Source organism: Canis lupus, chromosome 18 (assembly GCF_048164855.1).
Source record: "Canis lupus baileyi chromosome 18, mCanLup2.hap1, whole genome shotgun sequence".
In the NCBI taxonomy this organism is placed as follows: domain Eukaryota; kingdom Metazoa; phylum Chordata; class Mammalia; order Carnivora; family Canidae; genus Canis; species Canis lupus.
In genome coordinates this window covers 19,065,091-19,071,858 of record NC_132855.1, presented here as the reverse complement: position 1 = coordinate 19,071,858, position 6,768 = coordinate 19,065,091, and the positions used below count along the sequence as shown (strand labels likewise).

General features: G+C 44.8%; 1 pseudogene; it reads right to left on the bottom strand.

Annotated features, from left to right (window-relative positions):
- Positions 1-2,533: 2,533 nt before the first annotated feature.
- LOC140608549 (large ribosomal subunit protein uL6 pseudogene) lies at positions 2,534-3,134 on the bottom strand (annotated as a pseudogene).
- Positions 3,135-6,768: the final 3,634 nt, after the last annotated feature.

Here is a 6,768-nt window from a genome sequence, read left to right as displayed (position 1 = left end):
TAGCCTGATCCTTGCCACGTGTCTAAGGACATGTCGTTTGTGTATTCATGTCGAACATCTAAAGCACCAGTGCAAGGGGAAAAAAAAGACACAGATGGCACCTTCCAGTCCTGGAGTTGCTTAGTGTTTCTCGGGGAGGATGCAAACTAAGAAAGCTCCATTCATTCAGCATGGTTCAGCAATAAGTGTGCACCATGGGAAGACATTATGGAGCTGTTGAGGCCCCAGTGGGAGGCAGAAGGAAAAAGAAGAGCTGAGCACAGGTATAAAGGGGAAATGCTATTGCAAGAGGGAGGAACCGCACATGATAATTTGTGGATGTGTGCTGCAGATCTCCACAGATCTTTAGGCGGCTGGAGCATAGGGTAGGGGTGCAGGGGGTTGGGGATGTGGCATATGGAGAAGTAGGCTTGACAGTTCTGCTTGACAATTTATTCAACCAATAATTACCCAGCACCTAGTGTGTACTGGGCAACGTGTAAGGGACCAGGAAACGGCAATGACCAAGACAGAGAAAGTCCTCACCTTGGCAGGAATCGCACTGGTACAGAGGAAGGAGAAGACAGTGAAGAAGACAAATGAAGATGGAGTATGAGAACAAGAGGTATAGAGAAGAACTGGAGGTTGGAGATTGTGAGACACTGCCTAGGGAGGCTGGCTGGGGAGGAGGTGGGAGAGGACCCACCGCCCATCACACCCCCTTCTGATTTCTGCAGATAGAAGGGCTCTGGGCAGATGTTTGAGTTGACCACCTACTAAGTAAGCTCGGTGTTTGATCACATGTCTTATCACTGGGTGACTCAGGTGTGACCAGAACAAGAAGGACAAGCCCACACCCAGGGCTGCCAGTAGTTGCCACCTTGGCACATGAAGAGTTGCTCCTCATTCTTGTGGCTGGCATCTCTGTCCATGTGTCCCAGCAGCAATGGCCCTGCTCCACAGAGAAAGATAGGCCTCACACCACCAGCTGGAAATCTTTCTTATTTCAAAAGAGACACATTGTCCTAAAAGGCACCTTGCATCAAAAACTTCAGAATGGAAGAGGGTGCCATTGTGTCCTATAATTAGCCGAAGAGCCATGTTTTGTTTCCTGGTGCAGGTTGGTTGTACAGCCGTTTGTATTTGTTCTGCTCCATTAGGTTAATTTGTTTTCAGATATAAATTAAAGTTGCCTTCCCAAACCCACTGTGCTGTCTTTTCACAGAAATACCCCATTCTGTGTTTAATGAGTTAGCAAGTTTTGGAGATGCAGAGGGATACCTCTTTGATTTAATACTCAAACTAAAAAAAGGAAAACTGCCCACTGGAGCACAGAAATAATTAAGCAGTACAATATAGAGTGGTATATGCAAAAGCCACATGCCTGGGGCAGGTCAAGTGTCTTGGTGTGGCATTTGCCATTACACTTTCTGCATCAAAAAACACATGGCCACTGGGAATGTCCAACAGGAATTCCACTGCCCCAGGCCGTATCTCGCAGTGCAAAAATATCAGGAATCATCCTGAGGTGCCTATAGCCATCTGGGTTGGTTAATGCAAGAGAACAAGCCCCCTCCATTGATGTAATTGCCTAGGAAGGTAGAAAGTCCCCTTCCCCTGATACATCTTTCCACTTATCTGTCTGTGTGCCACGATCACTACCATCAGAGGCTTCATTAAGTCAAGACAATTGCTCTAGACTGGGATCAGCTGGACTGACTACATAATTTGTGGGACCTAGTGCAAAAGGAAAATGTGGAGCCCCTGGTTCAAAAAATAGGGGAAAAGTGCAATGTGAAACTAAAATAGAGTTTTTTCCTTCTGCTCCAGTCTCTACCTGAACTAGTTATGATATTTTTTATTTGCTATTTAATGCCATGCCAAGTAAAGAAAACAAAATTTTAAACTGTTAGTAGGCTGAGTGAAGTAAGTCAATAGGAGAAGGACAAACATTATTATGTTCTCATTCTTTTGGGGAATATAAATAATAGTGAAAGGGAATATAAGGGAAGGGAGAAGAAATGTGTGGGAAATATCAGAAAGGGAGACAGAACATAAAGACTCCTAACTCTGGGAAACGAACTAGGGGTGGTGGAAGGGGAGGAGGGCGGGGGGTGGGGGTGAATGGGTGACAGGCACTGAGGGGGGCACTTGACGGGATGAGCACTGGGTGTTATTCTGTATGTTGGCAAATTGAACACCAATAAAAAATAAATTTATTATTAAAAAATTAAAAAAATAAAATCTGAATCTGAAAGTGTAAAAAAATAAATAAACTGTTAGTAGGAATTTTGCAATGCCAATTTTAAAGGCAAATAGACGTGCATTTAACTCATCCATGAAATCACCAAAATTATACAATTTGCATTTCATAGCTCATACATGCATATGTATTTTGTTCTTACCAGAACAGTTTAAATCCTGCGGGAAATAAACTCAACTTGCTGCTTCTTTTTTTTTTTTTTTTTAATTATTATTGGTTTAAGAAAAAGCCTCAAATCAATACAGCTTTTATTGCATCTTTAAAATATCACAAATAAGTCTGAAAAGTCATCTAGCATCTTGTTATTTCTGTAGCTGGACAGATTATATTTTCTTCATTAGCCTGCTGAACTATTCCTTTTTCAGAAACATAGATACCACCCCAAAATTTTCTGATATACTTGTTTTTAACTGTCCTGGCTTTCTGAATCAAAGCAACTGAGTTGGGATACAAGTTCAATGTCATTTCCTTCAAGAACTAACTCCTCTTTCTGGGCTTGAGATACTGAACAAGTAATACCTGGTCTCACCTGAACACTGAGGATGTATTTTTCACCCAAGAAATTTTGGATTTCAACAAGAGAATCGTTCTCCTGAAGAACAATGTTGATGGGGAAGTGAGCACATACCAACCTCATCTTGTAACGGAAGCCCAGGGTAACAGCCTTGATCATGTTCCCCACATGACTACAGATAGTGTGGACAAGAGCCAGTTCTTTTCTAGTTCCCACCATGTGTCAGCTAGTAGCCTCTTCTTTTTCTTTCCAAGGAGACTGAATTCTACATCGATGCGATTGAAGTCCCTTTGGGGCTCTTCAAATAACAGTGGGTCCCTTCGGAGTGATGACATTTTCTGGAATGTTGGCAGTCTGACTGCTGAGAATGGTCTTCATTCTTGTGATAGATGCCGCAAAGAGCTAAACTCCACTTGCTTCGTGATCACGCACCTTCTACCAACACTGTCTGCCTTCAGCTTACTGAGGAATAAGGAGAGAAAAAGAAACTACGGGCTGGCCTATCCTTCCTTTTCCTTCTACATCATCACGTCCAGGACAAGTGATTTCTAACACAGTTAATAGCAACTTGTCAGTGTTCATTTCTTCATTTTGACAAAAGGACCACGGTTTTGTAAGATCTACATGTGAGGTGGAAATGGATGGGAGAGGGTAGATGGGCTCTTTCTTCATTATCTTTGCAACTTAGATGAGTATCTAAAATTATCCCCAAATAAAAAGTTTATTAAAAAGAGAAAAACTTTTTTTTTTGCATGCATCTTGCCAAGAATTACTAAGTTAAGGGGATCCCTGGGTGGCGCAGCGGTTTGGCGCCTGCCTTTGGCCCAGGGAGTGATCCTGGAGACCCGGGATCGAATCCCACATCAGGCTCCCGGTGCATGGAGCCTGCTTCTCCCTCTGCCTGTGTCTCTGCCTCCCTCTCTCTCTCTCTGTGACTATCATAAATAAATAAACATTTTAAAAAAATTACTAAGTTAAGAAGAAATTAAGGCATACCAGCAGTATTTATAAAACTTGCCAGGTCAGATTCACCTAGGGTGAATTCCCGTACCCTGTATAAAAGATTCTGGTTTATGAGGTCTGCAGCAGGATCAGACCCAGGCCCAGAGTTTTCATAATAAGCATTCACCCTGAGGAGTCTTATCAGACAAGTTTGGGAAATATTGCATTGGAGTACAATGGAATCAGGATAGCTTTAAGAATAAGGTAAATTCAAGGCCACATTCCAGCTATGTGACCTTTTATCTTTATTTTATTTAATTTATTTTTTTTGTACCGCATTTTTCACTTAACACCAGATTGGAATCCTACTTGCCAGTTGTGTGGCCTTTGAGGTACTCACTTAACTGCTTAGAAAATTCATAGTGACAGAGTCATACTATAGAACCACTGTGACATTTAAATGAGGTCCCTGTAAAAATCCCTGCACAGAGCTTGGCATGCCTAGGTTTATGTTATAGTTGACCCAAACACCTTATATTCTGATTTTTTTTTTTTCTCCAGAGGAGAACAGAAGAGGTTAGTACACTGTGACCGTAGTTCTTGAACTAGTTACACCCAGACCCATGACCTTTTTTGCAGAATATTATTAAACCCAGAGAATAGGAAATATGACTTCCTCTTTAAGTTTTCCTTCATCTAGAGATTGTGCTTGCTCATTCATTTTCTAACAGATAATGGAGAGATATTTGCCCTTCACTGTGCCAAATGAGGAGAGTCAGCCTGGACGTTTCCGCAGGCTTCTGCCTGAGGGAAGGTCGCCTGATTGCCTGCACAGAAGCCCCAGGCACAGCTGTGGCATGTGAGCAAAACCCTTCTGTGTGTCCTCCTCCCTTCCAACCCAGCCACCCCAGCTCAGGCCCCAGAACAGCTGGGATGTTGGATGAAATCCCTCCCTTGGCAGAGGACAGGAAGCAGTGTGGGTAAAATATGAACACCACTTAGCGTTGTATTTCATGGGAAATAAAGGGACAGTAAACTCCTTTGGCTGCTTTTTGTGTCTTGACATCCTGAAACTGCTGTCTCTTTGGGATGGAGAGAATCACCCTATCACAGGTCCTGAGATAGTATGCCACAAGCTGCTAGTTCCCTTGTCTCTGACAAAATAATACATTACAATGTTATAATCTGTGGGTATATTAGAAAAAAAAATTTCAAGGCACTGAGAAGATGACCATGTAGCAGGCATTGGCCAAGAGGCTGATTAGATTAAAAGGGAATGGAGGGATGAGGCTTAAGAGGAAGCATGAGGAGAGGACACAGTTGGGAGTTGAGGGTTGGCCAGAGAGCAAATGGAAGGTCATCCTTTATAAAAGGAGTGGATGTCGCTGGTCTGCTTCTCTCAACATCTCTGATGGCAAAACTTACCCTACACCCCCCTCTGGCTTTCCACCTGTCAGTACACATGGCTGAAGATAGTGGCCCTGAACCCCAGAGCGCTACCTTCTCCCAGCTTCGGCACAACCAAACGACTGTCTGACATTCCAGCTCCCAGAGCAAGAATCTGTCTTGCTTTGTGTCCAGCGTGGATCAGGAGTGAGCCAGCCTCATGGGGTCATGTGAGGTAAGCATGACCTGCGTTTGCAGTCCTTCGTGGGGTGGGGGGAGGGAGGAGCAATTCTCCAAGAAAGGGGCTCGGTCTCACAGAGACCCCAAAAGGTATTTAGCACAGGTGGAAAATGATTTGCTGCTAATTCAGAGAATTTTTTTTCTTTTTTTTTTTTTTTTTTTAGCACCTTGGTTATCCTCTTCATAGCTGCTCGGTTCGGCAATTTGTTAGTTCTGCATTACACATTTGGATGTTGGAATCTGGAGGAGAAAGGAAACAAAGTTAAGGAAGTTAGTGATTCTGGCTTTAAAATTATCTGCAGAGGCGCACCTGGGTGGCTCAGTGGTTGAGCATCTGCCTTCGGCTCCAGTCATGATCCTGGGGTCCCGGGATCTAGTCCCACATCGCCCCCCCTCCCCCCAAGGAGCCTGCTTCTCCCTCTGCGTCTCTCTGTGTGTCTCTCATAAATACATAAATACAATATTTTTTCAAAAAATTATCTGCAGAGTCTACAGACACACCCAGACTGCTGTCGGTGTTCTCCCTCCCTCCACGCACTTGACATTCAATTCACAGCGGGGAAGAAACACACAAGCCCGATTTGGGGCCCGGAGGAGGGCAAGGGCGCCTGTTCCCCCCAAGCGTGGCCTTCCAGGGCACAACTCTCCGAGGGAAACCGCAAACAGGAGAGGCTATAAACTGTGCACAGAGGAAGAAAGGCAGGGTGGAAAGGTTAGAAATGAAAAAGGATCTGATAGCAGGAAAGCTGGTTCAAATTAATGAGACAATGCGAGCCTTGACATTCTTGATGGATGTCAGCGGTTAAGTGCTAGCTGGACCTTCTGAGATTACAGCCTCCATTCAAACCCCAGCCCCGGTGGCAACCTGAAACCCAAGGCCATGGGCGGCCGCGAGCATCTGTGGGCACAGCCCGGATTAGTGCGGTGGCCTTGGGGGACCCTTCCAGGCGGCTGCTTCCTCCCTGTGTACCAGTTACCCCGAAGCCAGGTGTGCTCCGGGGGCGACGACAATACCAAGTAATTAAGATAAAATGTTCTTGGCTGTGTCTGCGGCATATTCCTTTATGCCAAGAACAAAGAGTGAGTTGATGAACTAATTTTTTTTGGTGGGGAAAGCGGCAGCACCTATTATGAAATGAATGCTTGGGATTCTCGTTTGTTTGTTTTTCAATAGCCCCATTATAATTTCAGTTCAGATACTCCAAAGCTCATGCTCCCTAATTTATTATCGCTGCCGCCGTCCTCTGGGATGCAGTAATTGAATTTCACTGGCGTCATTACCATCTCCACAAACAAGCCAGTGCTCTGAGCTCCATCAGTCAAAGCCTGTTCGGGGCCCCACAGGAGCTGTGCCCAGCGTGGATGTCGCTCTGGGCCCACGAAGGCCGGCGGGTGTCCCTGGCCGGGGACACTGGCTGCTGCTCTGTGCAAAGCGGGCTTCCAG